This window comes from Protopterus annectens, chromosome 17.part0 (assembly GCF_019279795.1).
Source record: "Protopterus annectens isolate FY-2018-M chromosome 17.part0, PAN1.0, whole genome shotgun sequence".
In the NCBI taxonomy this organism is placed as follows: domain Eukaryota; kingdom Metazoa; phylum Chordata; order Ceratodontiformes; family Protopteridae; genus Protopterus; species Protopterus annectens.
Window position 1 is genome coordinate 389,435,652 of NC_056751.1, and position 20,633 is coordinate 389,456,284.

Genomic DNA, 20,633 nt, shown 5'->3' on the forward strand with positions numbered 1-20,633 from the left:
TACTCATTCACAACCTTCTCTATCTACCCACTACAACAACATATCTTCCACTCTTATTCCTCCCAAAACACTGTACCTTTTCCATCCCAAAAGCCTCACCACACCAAAAACTCTCACTCTGAAAATCCTCCCTCCCTCTAACAGCCTCTTACTTCTTAAACACAAAAGACAAAGAGTTACTACCAATAATGACCTTGTCTTATGTGGCGATATTCATCTGAACCCTGGCCCCTGCCTCACCACTAACAACTTCTCCCCAATCCCTTTCTCTCCCTCTGGAATAAAAGACAGTCCCCCTCCCACTTCTTCTACCACTTCCTCTCCTAACCCCCTTAAGCTCTTCTCTATCAATGCTCAGAGCCTAAATAACAAAATTCACCATCTTCATGCTTGGATTTGCCACAACCAACCAGACATCTTAGCCATTTCTGAAACCTGGCTAAAACCCCACATCACCGACTCTGAAATCTTACCTCCTGGTTTCCAAATCCACAGAACTGACCGACCAAATAAAAAAGGTGGAGGCTCTGCAATAATTTTCTCTAACCTTCTCTCCCTGATCCCTCTGCAAATTCCAACTCCTGAATTCAAAAACGCTGAACTTACAGCCAGTCTCCTTCGACTAAATAAACATAAGAACATCTGCATTATCTCCCTTTATATATCCCCAGGTGACAACATAACAACCCTTGAAAATATTCTTTACTGGGCCTCAACTGAAATCAAATTTGAAACCTACATCCTAGGCGACGTTAACATTGATTGGAATAAAATCAACTCTCCTTCCCCCTCCCAATTCATCAACCTCTTTAACTTCACCCAAGTAATCCACTCAACCACCCAGCCTAACAAAACAAATCCCCCAGGATCTACCATTGACTGGATCTTAGTCTCTCATCCAAACAAAATAACTCTTTCAGGGACTATTCCTGACACCTTCAGTGACCATCTCCCTACTTTCATACACCGCTCCACTAACTCTACCCAATATCTACACCACTACATCCACACTCGTAATCTCAGCAACTTCAACCCAACTATCTTCTCAAACATTCTTAAACATACCAACTGGCAGACCCTAAATACACTTCCCCTAGACAAAGCTGTAGAACAGTTTAACTCTATCTTCCTAAATACTCTTAACTCCCTAGCTCCTCCAAGAAACAAATGAGTCAAAGCTAACTCTGCCCCCTGGCTATCCAAAGAAACAAAAGTCATGCATCAAAGGGACAAATCTTGGAAGCTATACCAGAAAAATAAAATCCCTTCTTCCCTGCTCCAATACACCCAACTCTGCAACCTAGCTAAAAAACTAATCACCCTGGACAAAAAGAACTACTACTATAAACTACAGTCCAACCATAATAAGAACCCCAAACAGTTCTGGAAATCAGTTAATTCCCTTCTCCACCCAGGATCCAGGAATAACCCTTGCCCAGACCCTAGTAAAACTGACTCAGATCTAAGTTCTCTCTTCAACAAATTTTTTACAGAATCTATAGCTAATCTGACTAAATCCTTCCCTAACAATGATACATCCAACTCTCTTTCCTCTACTCCCAACAACCCCTCTAACTGTCCTCCCAGTTTCCAGCTGAAACCTGTTTCAACTATATTCATAAAAAGACTCTTATCTAAACTAAAGCCATGCTCTAATGCCCCTGATAACATCCCCTCCTCTTTCCTTAAATGTGCTGCCGAAGGTATTGCTCTCCCTATCAGCATCTTAATTAACAGATCTTTAAAAGAGTCATATGTTCCTATGCTTTGGAGATCAGCCTACATTCTCCCACTTCATAAAGGAGGCAAAAACACAAATATCTCCAACTTCCGCCCAATTGCCCTACTCTCACCTTTATCAAAAATCCTAGAGAAATGTGTCCACTACCAACTCATGCCTTTCTTAATCCATAACCACCTCCTAACACCCACCCAACATGGTTTCCGCCCTGGACACAGCACCATTACTGCCTTACTATCCTTCTTAGAAACAGTCAATCAAGCCAGGGATTCTGGGTTATTAGTTTCCACTGTACAGCTAGATCTGTCTAAAGCCTTCGGCACCATCTCTCACAAACACCTTCTCTTTCATCTATCAAACCTTCATCTCTCCCCTGATACTCTATCCTGGTTCTCTAGCTACTTATCAGATAGATCCCAAGCTGTCAAATGGAACAACTCTACCTCCTCCTTCTTACCTACACCCACTGGTGTTCCCCAGGGGTCCATCCTTGGACCCATGCTTTTCAACATCTTCATAAATAACCTTCACTCTGCCATCCCAGACACAACAGTCATCCAATACGCAGATGATTCTACCTTAGTCTGCGCCGCCAACATTCGAACTACTGACAAAACCCAAATAGCTTTTTCCACTACTGAGAACTGGATGCACCAAAATCATCTCTCTCTAAACTCTAATAAATCTAAAATTCTTCTCTTCGCTTCCACCAGGGCTTGCACATTTGATAAAACAGCATTCAAAATCATAAGCCAAACCAAGTCAACCATAGAGGTGGTCCCATCTGCAAAACTCCTTGGCATCACTATAGACGAGCACCTCAAATTTGATAGCCACATACAACAAAACATAAAGAAAACCCACCAAAAGCTAGGTATGCTCTATAAGAACAATTGCTTTCTCTCCAACTCTGCTAGGCATTCCTTAGCAATTACCTTTCTTCTACCATCTCTACTATATGGAGCCCCTCTCCTTACTAACCTGTCTTCTTCCATTTCCACTAAACTCGAAATCTGCTATAATAAAATCTCTAAATTTGCTACCAAATCTAAAACCTCTTCTCACCATTGTTTTCCCTGCAAACTCTGAACTGGCTAGAACTCCCTAACTACCTAGACTACCTCCAACTAACCACTGCTCACAAATTAATATTCTACCCTGATAAATGCCTAGCCCTAGCAAACATCCTTCCGCCATACACCCCAAACAGATCTCTAAGATCTGAACACCAAAATTTAATCACCATCCACAAACCCAATCGCCCTGCTGGCCAACTCCTTCTCTCCTACTCTCTTGGCAGGAAATGGAACTCTCTCCCTTCTTCTCTCAGAACAACTTCTAACACTGAAGCCTTCAAAATCCAACTTTTCTCTTACTTGTCCTCTAAGCATAAGTGTACCTGCTTACATCCTACATAAATCTAAATAAATTCCCCTTGAACCCTCTATATCCTTTGTCTTTACTTTACCCTAATACTATTTTTTCTTCTTCTTTTTTCTCTCTCGATCACTGCTTGATCAAACTATAATCTACTCTCAGTTTATGTACTTTCTCTCTCTCTACTCCTCATATGTAAATATTGTAAATAGCATGTAACCTTAGACCTTCTTCTCATACAGTCAAACCTGCTACTTGAAGAAAACTACTAAATCTATTGTATCTACCTTCCTGAATGATGTTTTTTGAAGTATACTGCGTGTATTTGCTTTTTTACTAACTGTATCAATGTAATGCAATTACAAATGTATATATTTTATTACTACCTTTTACACTATGTAACTTAGATTGTATTTGCTTTGCTTTTGGAGCTTTTCTCCCCGGGCCTCCACTGAAAATGGGTACGTTCTGGCCCAGTGGACTTCCCCGGTAATCAAACTGGAAATAAATAAAATAAATAAATAAATATGTACCAGTATTTAATCCAGTGATTAATGCCTTTCAAGGACTATGTATTAATGACATACACAAGATTAATGAAAGTGATAGAACCACCAAATTAAAGAGGTACAACTTGACAAAAAATGAGTATCTGGCACTTAGAAACTTAGAAGCTAATCATAGTATAATAATAAGACCAGCGGACAAGGGAGGTCCTTTAGTGATATATGATGTGGAAATATATCAAAATGATATGAAAATAACATTGTCAGATGCTCATTTGTATTCTGTCATAAATAATGTCAAAGTTCAAAGTGTCATAAGACATATTAATGCAGTTTACACTGAACGTTTAGAAATGGTAAGATTGACAGAAGTTTTTATGACTACCTAACAGTACAACATCCACTATTACCTGTGATTCAAGGGTTACCTAAACTTCACAAAGACCCCATATGTCCACCACTAAGACCTATAGTGGCTGGACAAGGATGGTCAACAGAGCCAGCCTCTATATATATATATATATATATATATATATATATATATATATATATATATATATATATATATGGTTCCCCTTGACTTGATCGACACGCTAAAACACAGACGCTCAGAAGATTGACTCCAGAAGACCGACGAGACAGATGATCGACAAGGTGAAATCCCGACAGCCGAAACACCGACATGGGCAACGTGTGAGCGCGACTCGGTAAGTGTGCGATAGTGAGGGATTTAGCGTTAGGGAGTGGACAGGTAAGTGTGAGATAGCGAGGGATTTAGGGTTAGGGTGCGGGAAAGGTGAGTGTGCGGTAGTGTTGGACTTAGGGTGCAAGTAAGGTAACTGTGCGATAGTGACGGAGTTTAGGTTTAAGGGTGGGTTAAGTGAGTTAGGGTTAGGGTGCGGGTAGGGTAAGTGTGTGATAGTGATGGACTTTAGGTTTAGTGGTGGGTTAAGTGAGTTAGGGTTAGGGTGCGGGTAGGGTAAGTGTGCGATAGTGACGGACTTTAGGTTTAGTGGCGGGTTAAGTGAGTTAGGGTTAGTGCTTGGTAGGGTAAGTGTCTTGATAGTGTCGGACCTTAGAGTTAGGGTTTGGGTTACGGTTAGTGCATGTATAGTTGTGTGTAGTGTGTAGTTTATGTTTTGTGTCGTGTTTTGGGTGTCAGTGTTATGGTGTTCGGTTTTGTGAGTTGTTGATTTTGTGCGTTTTCGGTCTTTTCTTATCGGTGTTTTGGGTGTCGGTTTTGTGGCGTGTCGGTGTTGTGATAGGGATCCATATATATATATATATATATATATATAGAGAGAGAGAGAGAGAGAAAACCCTCCGCCCACATTTAATGAAGGGAACATTGACGTTATTATTAAGTTTTTAAAGACAGTCTTGGAAAACATATTTATGTTCAATGAAACTATTTATTGGCAGAGACATGGTGTAGCTATGGGCACTTTGTGTGCCAATAGCTACGCCAATGCTGTACTAGCCATTTGGGAAGATGAGTTCATTCTAAGAGGGAGATACAGACAATATATTTTGTATTACTGTAGGTTTGTGGATGACCTTTTTTTGTTATGGGGAGGGATACAGGTAGTTTATAGATTTTTTTGACTACATTAATAATTCTACAAATTACTTAAAATTTTCAGTGGACATGTCAGAAGAAGTTCACTTCTTGGATGTTAACATTAAAAAAGATGTGGAAGGGAGGATATATACAAATTTACACAAGAAAGTATGTCACTGTGACAGTTTTGTGCACAGAACAAGTATGCACCCTCCACATATATTTAAGAGCGTAGCACATGGCCAGTTACTTAGAGCATTGAGGCTTAACGCGAGAACAGAGGACTTTGAACAACAAGTTGAGAAGATGAGTCAACATTTTGTAGAAAGAGGTTACCATGAGGATGAAATCGGTAAAACTAGAGATATGGTAGTTGAAATGAGGGAAAACATAGCTAGACCATATTTTTCTAAAAGGAATAATATGTCAGTACATACAACATGTAAAAAGAAGACAGAAAATAAAATAAGATTTCCCGTTTTATTCCACTGATTTGAAGCTGTATAAAAATATAATTGAGAAGCAATGGGAAGTTTTGATGACAGATAAAGAGATTAGTTCCTTACTTGGAACCTAGACCAAGTTCTGCACATAAGAATATGCACTCTTTAAAAAGAAGACTGTTATTTTAAAAATGAAAATATAAGAAAAAAGGATGGACAGACTTGTCCATGTGGGAGATGTTCCATGTGTAAATATATAAGTAACAGTAATAAGTTTTTACATCCTGACAAAGGCAGGGAATATGTATTTAACATTTCAGCTACATGTGCCTCAGAACACATTATTTACTTAGCCCAATCTTCAGTATGTCTTTGTTTCTACGTGGGAAAAATGGATAGAGCCCTTAGAGATCGTATTAAGGAACACATGTATGAGATACAGAAAAAAAGTGATGTTAGTGCATTATCTAAATATATCAGAGTGAATGACAACACACAATTTTACTTTTTTTAGTTATAGGTAAAATATATAACAACATCAGAATGGGGGACATTAGAAACAGGTCAGAACAGCTTGGGGCAAAATGGATTATAAGACTGAAAGCAGATTCTGGGCATGGGTTAAACAATAGGATACCCATAAGACCAAAACGTAAAGCAAGACCATTGAACAAATGAAATATTAAGTCATTTTATGACATGCTTACTTACATCAAGTATTAGAGATTTTTAACAGCATATGGTTATATTTGAGCACATTTTTATGTCTGTATATTTATATGTGCAATTTTTATATATGTATTCTTTATACATGTGTTTTTATGTGTTTGTTATGCATTATACTTTTTAGAATCATGTTTTCATAGTGAAGGACTGAATATTTTTACTTAATGAAGGATGTTTCTTTAGGATGATTGTGACTTAATTAGTTGGTTCAAGGTATATAAGATACATAGTAGACAACATGCATTTGTATCTGAAGAAGCAGAAGTTATCTGTGAAAGCGCTTATACATCTGTGGTTGAATAAAGAAGAGTTTTTTACACTGGAACTACCTGCCAATTTTGGACTACAAGTGTTTTACAATAAGTAGTAGCTTGCGACATACTAAGGCTAGACCTTATTATTCGGATAGATGGTCTAAGGAAAAAGAGACCAGTGGTGATAAGCCTAAGTTAAAGGTGCCATTAAGCTTTTCTAGTGATGTCAGGTCTTATATGAACATTATACGTAAACACTGGGGGATATTGAGCACTGACAAGGTGGTCACAAAATGGATAGAGAATGAACCTAAATTTTTGTTCAAAAATCAAAAGTCTTTGAAGAGACACTTATGTGCACCCAGAGAAGAGAAAACACCTATGGGTGGTATGGGGACTAAGCCCTGTGGCAAATGTTCATACTGTGGGTATATAGATATAAGCAATGAATTTTTACATCCAGATCAGGACTGGCTATATAAATTTAAAGTACAAGCTACATGTGATACACAGCATATAGTGTATCTCGCTTATTGTGTAATATGCAAAAAATTTTATATTGGGAAAACAGACCACACACTCAAGGAGAGGATTAGAGAACACATTTATCACATAGGCAAACAAAGCAGAAGTAATGCCCTGTCCAAACATGTTATGAATACTAACAACCAACATAAATTTAAGTTTATGGCCATTGCTAGGAGTTTTGTTAGTAAAAGGGGAGGTACATAATAAAACAGAAGAACCGGAAGCCAGATTGATAGTTTTATTTAGAGCTGCCATGGGACATGGTCTCAATGAATAAATACTACTAAGACCAAAGTGAAACACCAGACCTCTACGGAGATAAAGTAGTTGTTTTTAAGAATATGCATTTTAACAATGTTTTTATAATGCACAAAGTTGTTGTTGTTGTTTGTCTTTCGGCTTTTCCCGGTAAGGGTTCGCCACAGCAGAACTCCGGTCCGCTAATGACTGGCAGTAGATTTTTACAAAACGCCAAGGTGCCAGCTCGATGCCCAACTTTGAATGAAGGCACGCCCATTTACGCACGCATGTCTTTCAAATGCTACCCAACTGCGGGGGGGGGGCATGCAGACTCCACACAGAAGGCACTCCCAAGCCCAGCCGAGAATCGAATGGGAGAACCTCTTGCTGTGAGGTAACAATGCTACCATCGTACCACCGCGGCATAGTTTTTTATAATGCACAAAGTATATAAGAAATATTTTATGATTATATTTTTATGATTTTCTTTGATTATTTAGTTATTTTGTGGTTACCATAAAGCTTTAATATTTTATAGTAATAGAGTGTATATAGATATGCGATGTATTGTTGTCAGGTGATGCATTCAGCAGTGTTTAAAAGTATGACTAGTTTCAATTTGTTTTTATGCACCTGAAGAAGCAGATGTGAAAGTGTTTGTGACTGATTAAAGCTTTATAACCTGGAACCTATCTTGTGTCCTCCTGTTGTTTTTGGAAACTGAGCACTAAACCATTGCTACCTTTTGTTGGAGAGGGCTCCCCTGAACCCTTGTGGCAGTAGAGTGCAGTTAGGACTCATCTGATTGAAGGTTGTTGGCACAGGGCTCAGGTTTGAGCTTTTTTATTGGTTAAATTGTTTAATTCAATTTGCTCATTGTTGCTATATAAGCACCACATTTGCATGGGTTTGCGCTTGTTTTAACACAGCTCCAGAGAGTTAGGCAACCAGCCACCGCTCTGGAGTATTCATCTGTTTATGCATAGCTCACCTCCATGCACCATTGTGCGCTACTGCACACCAGTGGTAACCATTGGTGGTTATAGATGCAAAATCTTCAGCAGATAAATTTCCCTTAGTAGCTGCATGTGATCTGGCCAAGAAGTCCTAAAATTGCACTTCATTGCTCAGAATTTACCTCAGCTGCACTTTTGCCCCTTATGCAGTCCCAAAACCACTAAATCTACAGTAGTCTCATTTCATTTAGAGAACCCCTGTTAGTATAGACCTTTTATAGAGCACCCCATTAGTATAGACCCTGTTTAGAGCAACCACACCCCTCCATTTTCTCTCCCCACTATGGAAACAGGATTTAACTTAGCTTTATGGATGGTCAATTTCCCTCCATTTCTCCTACCAGCCTGATTGACATGGGTATGCTGAGGCAATGTAGCAACTGCCTGTTGTACACTAATAATAAAAAAAAGTATTGCAGCAGTCAACTACACGGACTTTGTTCGGCACTCTTTATTATAACTTAAAAAGCATACTGATTCAGTGCTTTCATCTTAAAAGCAATTAGGACTTCATCAGAATCAATTAAAGTCAAAAAACAGAAGAATAAATACTTTAAGTAATTATCCAATTAAAAATACAATTAAAGATTTAAAGGTACCATGACATAAACAGCTACCTTCCAAGTGAATACAATTCTATGAACAGCAACCCTGAAATGTTTCAACTTTTAGGAAATAACTCCTCCTTTGTGTGCAAATCTAGCCCCAACATTAAACAAAGATTTGAGAGGTGTGGGTCTCGTAGTCAATGTTCATTTATACTGGAAGTCAATAGTTTAACTCTGGATAATGATATTTCTTCAAGAGTTTACTTTATTAAGGGGAATTGTAACTTTAAAAGAGTCGTCTATTTAGCTAAATGTTCGTTGTGCCCTGCTTTTTACGTGGGCAAAACTGAAAAACTCTTAAGGAAATGTATGTATGAACATTTTTATCATATCAGTAAGCATAATACTAATAATGCTTTATTTAGACATTTTAGTTCTAGCTCTGGTTGTGATTCTTTTAAATTTGCAATTCTTGAGCAGGTTAAAATTGGTCCTAGGGGTGGTGATTTTAAGTCCTTATTAGAAGACGAAGTTAAATGGCAAATGAGACTACATGCTGGGCATTTCCCTGGCATTAACAAAAATATTTCTCTTCAACCTATTTTAAATTTTAAGGCAAAATACATTTGATTGTACATTTTAATAGGTTTTATTTAATATTTTTATTGCATTCGCTTGGAAGGTATCATTGATAAACTCAAGCCAGCTGAATATCAAGCCTTATGTCATCAGGTCAGTTGCTCACCGACAGATTATACTCGGTCAAAGTTGAGGACTTTACCTCAACCAGCAGATTTGTCACCAGCGGGATTCCACAGGGGTCAGTGCTGGCACCCCTATTGTTTGGAATATACTTCTCAGAGATTCAGTCCAAAATAGAGGGGCTGTGGCTGACTAAGTTTGCTGATGACTACAAATTAGGTGCCATCATTTAATCCCCAAGCAATGTCAATATACTTCAAGAAGAACAAAAACACAAAATTGCCACCAAAGCTTTAGAACTCACTTGTCCTGCACAAAACAGATCCAGAGTAAAAAGCAAAACACCAGGACTTGGAGATGGCTGTAGAATCCAGTATAAAAATCTTTATTCGACACAAGCGCTTTCGTGGGTAACCCCACTTATTCAGATGTTTAATACATTTTAAAAACAGCTCTTAGTTTAAATATCCTCTTAAGACACATGACTAAAACCAACCAATACATTGTTCTGGTGTGAACAAACAAATTCAAAGCAACATCCTACAAGGTACATACCATTAACTTGAACTAGAAATCTGAATGTTTATGTATACACTTCTAAAAGCCTATTTATAACGTATCTAGATTCAAATTTCCATGACATTTCAGTTTACAATCACAAGTACAAAATATATCTGCACATATTAACATTTTCCACTTTTGTTCTCCAAAACACATACAAACCTGTAACAAGGAGTCAGTAATTTATCATACAAACAACTCCACAGCACATCTTGCCTAAAAATCTAACTAAGCTTTCACTTAGGTCATTTCAATTCATAAACAAAGAATATATCTGCACATGTTTACATTTTCCTCTTATGTTCATAACATTTCAGTTTGCAATCACAAGCACAGAATATAACTGCACATATTAACATTTTCCACTTCTGTTCTCCAGAACGCATACAAACCTGTAACAAGAAGTTAGTAATTTATCATACAAACGACTCCACAGCCAAGGGAGCCCACAGGATTTTTTCCAGGGAGGTGCAAACCCAGAGCCCCACCCACAAAGCCCTACCCCTCCACCCACAGTCCCACCCCCTCCACCTACATAGCCCCACCCCCTCCACTCATGCAGCCCCCTCCCCCACACAGCCATTACAGGGTCCCATTACTTAGCTATTTCTCCCCAGTTGCCATAAACAGTCAAAATTCTTAGTGTGCATACTGTTTTATGCTTTACTTCTACAATGATTACAGATATCTGGATTTAATTAGGAATCCGTGAAAAGTTGTTTTACATACCTCATGTACATTGCAACTAACTCAAGGGAACTTTCAGCTGGCAGCCCTTTTGAATTCTGATCAAGAAGGCTTGGTTGTTCAGTTCTTTATACTGGAATAATTTCTCATTCATTGCTAATAATCATTTTATTTACTTGGGTACTAACAGAGTTTTACTTTTTACCTACCATAAAGACAAAATACTTCCCCTTGTTTTATTTATTTATTTGTAAGTGACTTAGAAACATCTACTGGGGAATAGTGTTCATTAGCTCAGTATTTTTCATGTAGGACACTAAACTGAGTCCCATGAGCCTGTTCAGATTATACAGATTTAAACAGATTAGTTTATAACACTAGTGTTCTTTGGCTTCCAAGATTAGCTCTCAGTAACACAAGTTGTTTAAATAAAAGCTGGCATTCTGTGCTCTGAATGCACGACACGTTATAGCTGTATTTAACTTAAACTGTGTGCATTCACTAAATTATGTATATCTTTTAATTAATGCTTAATCAAGCATTTCTTCATAATCCCAACAGTGACATAGGGCAGGATTCACAACGCCTCCTTGTAAAAGTTACAAGGCTTACACGGAGGCTGCAGTTAAACGGTGTGATGTCAGCATGTCATGCATATGCATGAGGGCATGCTGAATCACACCTAAGGCTTACACGGTCCGTGGAAGACAGTAGGGGGCGTGTCCGTAGGCTGAGCCCTGCAAGCGGACACACCCCCAGAAGAGAAAAAGTGCCTAAAGTAAACCACCACGACAGAGTACATGGAAATGTGAATAAACACAACACAACACATGCCCCCACAGACTATGAACATAAAATGTTATAAATGAACATGTTATATTTTTTTTAAATTGTAAAGATGTTTGCCCGTGAGTGCTACCGTTTGCTGGCGTGCCGTAGCTCAGCCACAGTTAGCAGTAAGTGGAAAAGCATATAAGAACTAACTATGCAAAGTAAGCCAAAAAGCAATAGCGTAGTGGTAGAGATGTTGGCTGAAGAGCAGGCAGTCATGGTTCGAGCCCCCACAACATCAATTTTTATTTTTACTGAAATAAGCATGAAACAAGTCCCTGACATATATGTGCACATATAAAATTATATTTTATGTAAAATGTAATGAAATAGGCCATGTATTATGAAGAAATGTGAGTTTACAAAATAAGAAAATATGCCAGATGTGCCTATAGCTGAGCTACAGTTTAACAAGTTGAGTGCATCTGCCCGTAGGTGAGCAGTGGTTTAACAGGTGCAAAATGAGTGCCCGTAGGTGAGCAGTGGTTCAACAGGTGCAAAATGAGTGCCCGTAGGTGAGCAGTGGTTTAACACGCTGAAACTGTGTGCCCCTAGCTGAGCTGAGCGTAATATGCGTGCTGACAGCCAAATGACGTGTAAACCAGCGTAACCCGTTTGCACGGAGCTGCGCACCGCGCCAACAAGCTAACCGATGGGCAACGTTGAGCAAGCTGTAACAAAACTGCCTTTACACAGACACACCTCCTAGCCTGTCTAGACAGTCATAAAATATAAAAAGCAGTGGCCAGGTTCGAACCCAGGATACCATGCACCATAGTCAAGGTACTGAACCACTAAGCCATGACAGCTGTACTGAAAAATGCAGTAATAGCAAATATATAGGAATGAATAGAAAGAGGAGCATGACAAAGCAGGTTTTGTGAAGCTGATACAATTCCAAAATGGCCAATCACAGATAAATGCGGGAAAAACGGCATATATAAGCCCCATAGGTGGGAATACACAGCATAACTGATTGTAGAACTAACTTGCAGCCAGAATGTCAGGAGTAGGTGAGGGTAGTTGCTTCCGAGCACAGAGGTGAGGCGTTGAGGAGTCCAGATATATGGTCTGGCTCTTTGTCCACAATCATGAGACCCAACTCATGCAGGGCCAGGTCCTGTGGGGAGCATATAGGGCTGAGGCGTGGGACCGGTTGGCTCATGATCTCACCAGTGCCACAGGGATTCCAAGGACTGGTGAGCAGGTCCGTCACCACCATGCGGACCTGAAAAGACATAAGCAGGACCAACTGAACCTTTGGATCCAGGAGGCCCGGCAAATGCCCAATGCCCCACTACCGAGTAAGTAACATCTAATTATGTATGTAAGAAATTAACCTAGCTGATATTATGGAGATGTGTATTCCAATATTACTTTATTTATATTACAGCTGCAGGTGTCCGTTCTGTGAACCGCAGAGCCAGTGGCGATAGGCTGGTGCGGTTGCGCCACCAGGCAGGTCAGTAATCCTCTCCCTGTAACTGTAAATAAATATAAAAGTATGACAGTTAGCAAAAGAGTGCAGTGTAGTCACTAAGTAATAAAATGTGCAAGTAACAGTGTAAGAGTGTTTGCAAGAATTGCTTGATTACAAAAGTGTGTTGCAGTCTGAAATCCAAACAGAAAAATAAAAATGTCTGAAATAAAGTCTGAAATAAAGATGCCCCACCTGTAATATAACAGTACACAACCTGCAGCAGGCTGAAAAGTACAGCTGCAGAAGATGAGCAAATCACATGTGTGAAATATATCCCTGTTGAAATACTGAAACATGACAGAAGTGAGACTGTTGGAAAGGATTGTAATAACTACAGGTAAAACATGTCAATAAAGCCTAGAAGTAAGTACCATCCTGAATTGTAAAAATAAAACAAGTGAGAGAGTGTGAGTAAGAGTTATGAATCCACCAATAAAGTAGTAATAACTCCTGAATAAAGTATACTGCAGTTAGTACAGAATGAAATGAATGTGTAAAGCAGAACCAAACTGCAAAATGTGTTCAAAATGTTCCTGCAGCTGGAATGTGCATCCCAAAATCTGGATATGTTGCTCGCAGTCTGCAATATGCAGATAGTATGATTGTCTGAAATACCAAACATCCACAGTTGTCTATAGCTATATAAAGCAAATGTAGCAGGATGATGTAGCTGAACAAAGCCAGATATGAACGCGTATGAATAAAAATGAAAATGTATATTGATGTAGCAGTAACATTCCTATCACCAACTTGAAGTAGTTATCACATAGGAAACTGTAGGTAGAACTGTAGTGTGTATATATCTGCAGCTATTCGAAATGTACAGCATACGTATTGGTATCTGAAGGTGTTAATTATATTTTCTTCACCCTACCCTATAACCACATATAATCCATTCCACGTGAAACTGGTATGTGCAATCACAATTAACACCCCTGGACATTTGTCCTGTTGGGTCATACATATTTGCATGTACGTTGATGCATCTGCCCTGTTCATACATCCAAACCTGATGGCCTGTTGCCATCAATCAACCCTGCATGTTGTTGGACTGTGTATTGCTGTTCAAATTATGCATGTGTTATGCTCGCTGTTCAATGGTGTGAATATCTGGGTGTTTTGCTAATGGGAATACAAATGCATGCTGTTACAACTAATTGCGAATGGTATTGTATATTACTAACCCAAACTGTCATGACATAATGCAAAACATAGGACGACAGGGAAGGCGGGTTCTAGCGGACCCACCTCTCCCACCTCAGCTGGCGAGTGCACCTGGCAGTAGTGCCCAGTCCGGACCCTCCTCCGGTGGCCCTGTGCCACCTGCGGGTGAAAGCGCTTCAGGGGATGGGGCTCGTCCCCCCTCTGCAAGTGTGGCCGGAGGAGAACCACCACTCACCCTCCGTAGCTTCCGGACTGTGGTGCGTAGGGAGATCCAGGAATCTGTTCTTGGGCCCCTATGCCAGCTTGAGGCACAGGTGGCACAACTAACGGGCATGCCTGTTGCCCGGCCTACACAGCCACCAGCACAGCCCCGTCCTGGGCAGTGAAGGTACAGTGGCAACTGCCCATGGGTGGGGATATCAGTTCCACTGTTGCCATCTGTGGGCTCATGGGCTCTGGATATCCAAACATCCGTCCCCGTCAATTGTGTAACCCCACCACACGTGTCATACACCGCCCCTGTATGTGTCTTGTTTGTCTTGTCTGTTGACCTACCCAACCTACCTCCCCAGCTATACCGACTTCCTTTACCTGACATACAACTCTCACCTGCAAAAAAAAAAAAGGGCACTCTGTACCCACAAAAAAATTACACCCCATACATAGCTGCCCATTTCACACACATGTCTGCTGGACATGGAAACTGTCAATTACAATTGGCTGTACAACAAGTATTATTGTTGTCCTTACACCTCTCTCAGGGGTGGAAGGTTTCAAATGTCACACCAAATTACAAACATATGCACAGCTGTTGCTGATGAAGAAATGGGCAGCTATGGGCCTTACCTACATCCCTCCTGCAAAACCCAAGCTTGTTTCCCTACTGTCTTACCCTCTTTGTGACCCCTTTTTCACCACTTTCCTGTCTCCCCATTTTCATTTCTTTCAAAGAAAATAGCACGGGTGTGCACACGAGTAAGCACTGTTAAGCGGTTGTAAGCGGGTGTGCGCAGAGCTGAATGCCAGTGCGCATGCAGGAGCTCCGCGCAAACCAGCGCTAACCCGGTTACAACTGCTTAAAAGTGCCTTAGTCACTCTGAATGACAGGTCCTGTAGTCTGTTAGAAACCAAAATAAAATCCCACTGTCAGTCCTGAACCCAGGACCTTGGAAACAGTAGTCTGCATGACTTACCACTAAGCCATGACTGTTATATAAGAACATTGTGCTACAATAAATATATCATGTAATAGTAGGAATGAATGTAAAGGGAATATAGGCTGTGTAGTACACAAAGCATGTCATGTATATTTACTGTCAAATCTAGTGGATGTCTTAAATAGTAGTGTGTGAACAGAAACAGCCATGCTAGTTGGTAGCTAGTAGGTAATAATGTCAGTTATGATATATATATATAAATATATGTGTATATGTATATATATATATATATATATATATATATATATATATAGTTGTAGGTGTCAGTGTACATACACACGTAGTACAGGAAACAGGAGAGATGAATGGAGAAATGTTAATCTACAACACAGCCTGACTTATGAGAGACATACTAACCTTTACACTCACAGAACAGTGTCCACAGCATACCAGCATGGTCCCCACCCTTACAATCTGAAAGGGCAACACCTATCTCACATACCCTTTTATAGCACTGTCCTGAAATCACAGTGAGAACAGCAATCAGTACACAACTGGCTGCATGCAATTAGCAAATGCTGGCTAACAATTAGTGCAGAGGCCATCACATGGACATATGCAGATACCTACAAAAGCATCCTGTACTCCCAGTCCACGCATGCAATACTTTCATTGCACCATCTGGAGGCAGAGAGAGAGAGAAAGAAAGAAAAAAGAAAATAAAAACATAAACAAAAACTACACCTAAGTAAAACTAAGTTGAAGCTGTCATCAGTGACAGTATCAAGCTGGGCTAGCAGCAGCAGGAACCCATACAAATGGTAACGCAATCAGCTGTGACAAACACAGGTAATGTTAAGTAACAATTTAATAGTCAACATACTGTGAACCCTCCATATGTGTTATTGGTCTGTATCTATATGTATGTCTGTGTGAAAAGTTGTGTGTACGTTGATTCACCCAAAGGGGATGACTATACATTTCATGCCATTCAGTGTTAGGCCAAGATTCTGGCACCAGTTGTCCATTTCAGTGATGCCTGTCTGCAGGATGTGTGTGTCAGCTGGTGTATCGACTATGGCGCCTAGTTTGCAGTCATCTGGGAACTTTGTCATCCACAACCCGCCCATGTTTGCTTTCACATCTGAGAAGTCAATGCCAAACAAGAGGGGTCCTAGGACAGAGCCCTGTGGGATACCACTTGTGACTGGCTTTGAGTCTGACATGGCTCCCGCAATTTTGACTTTATGGATTCTGTTGTTCAACCAGTTTGCAACCCATCATGTGACATATGTATTAACATTTAAGCTGATGAGCATGTCTATGATGCCTGAGTGGGGTATTGTGTTGAAGGCCTTAGGCAAGTCCAGGTAGGCTGTATGGACTGCTTTGCCCTCATCAATGGCTGTAGTGACTGTTTTGAGAAAGTCAACCAGGTTCAAAAGGCAGGATCAGCCCTTCACAAAGCCAAACTGGGTGGGATCAAGTGTCTGTAGGTCCCCAATATCGCTGTATAGGAGTTCCATAATGAATCTATCCATAGCTTTGCAGACCAGGCTGGTTAAGCTTATGGGGTGGTAGTTCCCAGGGTCTGTAGAGGTGCCTCCTTTGTGGAGTGGGACCACGGTTGCTGTACGCCAGTGTTCAGGTACATATCCCGTAGTAAGGCTAAGGTTAAATATCAATTATTATATGCGGTTGTAGCTCCTCTTGGAGTTCACGTAGCACACATCCAGGGATACCATCAGGTCCCATTGATGCTGTGTGTACTGCTTTGCTGAGGGCTGCCCTCACCTGGACATCTGAGATGACAGGGAGGTTACATTCAGCTGTGATAAGTATTACTTCTTTTGGGGGAGAGGGAGGGGGGATATTTGCACTGAACCTGTCTGCCAGAATGTTGCCAATATCTGTGGGTTCAGTGAATTTTATGTAGGTGTGTACTAACTCTGAGCATATCTGAGGCTTTTGGTCCATGTTTGTAACAAAACTGAAAAAGGCCTTATGGTTATCTGTAGTGTCCTTGGCCATGTCTCTCTCAGAGTTGGCCTTGGATGTTGTTATGAGAGAACTTAGCTTTTTACTAGTGCTGACCACAGATGCCTTCCCTTTATGTGATTCTGCTCTGTCCTGCAGTAGCCTCCTGCTATCGTTATACAATTTGTCTTTGGCTGGGGTCCACTAGACAGGATGCTTAACCTTTGTGCATAGGGTCTGGGTTAGAATTGTGTGTGCATGTTCCATGCATTCTTGGGGATGTCAGTGGGAAGCATTTGCAAAGGGGTCAGCATTGTGGGTGTGGCTTCCACTGGCCCAGTGGGCTGCATGGATACCATCTCAGTCCTAACAAGTGAAAATCTGTCTATTCACATATATTTCAAAGTAGTCTACTGTGTTGGTGGTGGTGGTGGGATATGTATATCCAGGCCGATTAGTGTGTGTCCATATCACACTAGTGGATGACGTTCCACATACAGTACCTTGTTATGAACCCCCAGAGTGAGGTGGTGCATTGGACATGTCTCAGTGTGCTGACTGATGGGGCTTGGTACTATGTTGTATGGAATGTGGCAGGTATTGTTGCACAGGTGCCGGCTGAGCACTGATATCTGGTCATGTACATGTGTATCCACCAAGAGACACACACGTGCTACATATGGGAGTAGTAGTATATCACTACAGTTGAGTATCATGTATATTATGTGTGCCATATTTTGCTGACATAGTTTGCTGATATCCTGTTTGTGTTCTCTTTCAGGGACATGGCGCGTCAGCGAAATCCTGCCTACTCTGCTGCAGAAGATGAAGAGATACACCAGAGCCTGGTGCGGGATTATGACATACTGTTTTCCCGCACCAGCCAGAATCAGCAAGAGAAGGCTGCACTGTGGCAAGACCTTGTCCGTAGGGTAAATGACATTGGCACGCATAATAGGACATATGAGCAGGTACAACATCACTGCAGTGATTTTAATCAGAAATGTCCGTCAGCGTGCGTCGGATATCCACAGGCAACAGGTCACCACAGGAGGTGTGGTGGCCACACATCCCCCCTCACCAGACTGGAAGGGCTACTCCTAAGTGTTCTGGCTCCAGCCCAGGAACATCAACAGCAACACACCTGCATTATCATGGAGGCTGGAGCCACACAGCAATACGACATGGAGCGTGCATGTAATATGCCATATGTACACTTGACTGTTCTGTACACTGTTAGTTTATGCATGTGTAAGGTGTGTCTTTGGTATGTAGCTGTCAGCATAGTACGTAATTGTGCAGGTGTGATATTGCCAATATCAGCAGCTGACATGTGAAAGGCAACTGTTGTACTACTGAACTGTATCATACTCAGTAACAATGGCACAGTTGTGCCCACTAACATTAATCCCCTCATTTCTGCAGGTCCCTCCGGTGTTACAGCAAGGCAGCCCATCCATGCTGGTAAGTGTGTATTAACAATACCTATAATAGTCCTGATAGTGCTAGTAATAATAGTGTAACTCAGTAGTGCTCTGTGTGTATACTGCGGGGTGTGCATGTGTGCATGTGTGCATGTGTCCACGTGTGCATGTGTCCTTGTGTGCATGTGTCCACGTGTGCATGTGTGCATGTGTGCATGTGTCCACGTGTGCATGTGTGCACGTGTGCATGTGTGCACGTGTGCATGTGTGCATGTGTGCACGTGTGCATGTGTGCATGTGCACATGTGTGCATGTGTGCATGTGTGCATGTGTCCACGTGTGCTTGTGTGCATGTGTGCATGTGTGCATCACTGGTAACATTGTGTAGACATTGTAAACTGTGTTTCCTGTCTTCCTCCCACAGGTTCTGGTGCTGCTCTGGTGTCCTGCAGCAGGGAACCTGAATCTGGTGCCACAGGTACTGATAATGATGATATCTGTGTAATGGCACAGGAAGGTGTGTCAGGGTCCGTCATTGGTCAGCCAATTGACAGTACACAGCTGTCAACCCCATCATTGCGCACAGTCATCCTGCCAGTACATCCTATGTCACCAATGTCCCTAGGTGATGGACAGGATACAGTGGGCATTGACCAGGGTAATGTGGTATCTGTGGCACATGCTTCCCCACACAACAGCCATGGGCAGGGTCCTGAGATGGTACCACACAGACAGTTGCCCATGGGTTCTCGTGGGAGCATCCGTGGGTGTACTGCCCCTGGCAGACGTGCCCAAAGAGGTCTGTCAACCTCAGCTATGTTTTGGGCTGTCATGCAGGCACAGTCACGTATGGAAAGGTACACCAGACAGGGTCTGTGGGAGCTGAGAGCATGTCGCACATCCATGACTGACAGTATGCGTGACATTGCGGATGCTATCCGTAACTTCACCGATGTCATAGACAGACGTTGTGGGGACATATTACAGCAGTTCCACAACTACATGTCCATGAGCCAGGGCAATGGTGGACGGTTGCGGCGTTGACATGGCCGTATGCCAGCAACAGCAGCAGCTGGCAGTCGGCATGGATGACAACAGGCCCGCTGATGCCTCCATAGTGCCAGCAGCAGCCCCAGCAATGCTGGGTCTGTGCTGTCATCAGACCACCCCAGGAGACCACGTGCACATGGCTCTGGACAGTCCCAACAGGGACCTGTGTCCAGTCAATGAACACCCGCTTCTGATGACAGTACCCAGTCTGGCTTAGTACCGGATACGGTCCGTAGCACCCCTGCCAGGCACAGGTACCGTGTCCGTGGCCACAGACACTGATCTGTATGACCTGCCAGGTGCAGTCTGTGGCTGCCCACATACTCCAGTATATGGCAGCCATGAGGTGGAACTGTGTGCATGCATACACACATGCAAAATGTTAACACCTAGGGCTACCACATACACGCACACACTGCATCAACAGTGCCCCACCCTGTACTGCTGTCCCTCACCAACACACATACACATACATGTCAACTGGTGGTATCAGTGGCAGACTCAGGCATGCCTAGTTCACACCCTGTGCATATGATGAAACTGTGCCACCTCCTGCAATCTCCAACATCAGTGCAGGAACAAGTTAACATGTTGCTGATGCTCAGGGTGACTACATAGAAGTGTATTACTAGTATCATGTTGGTAACAGTACAGTGTGCT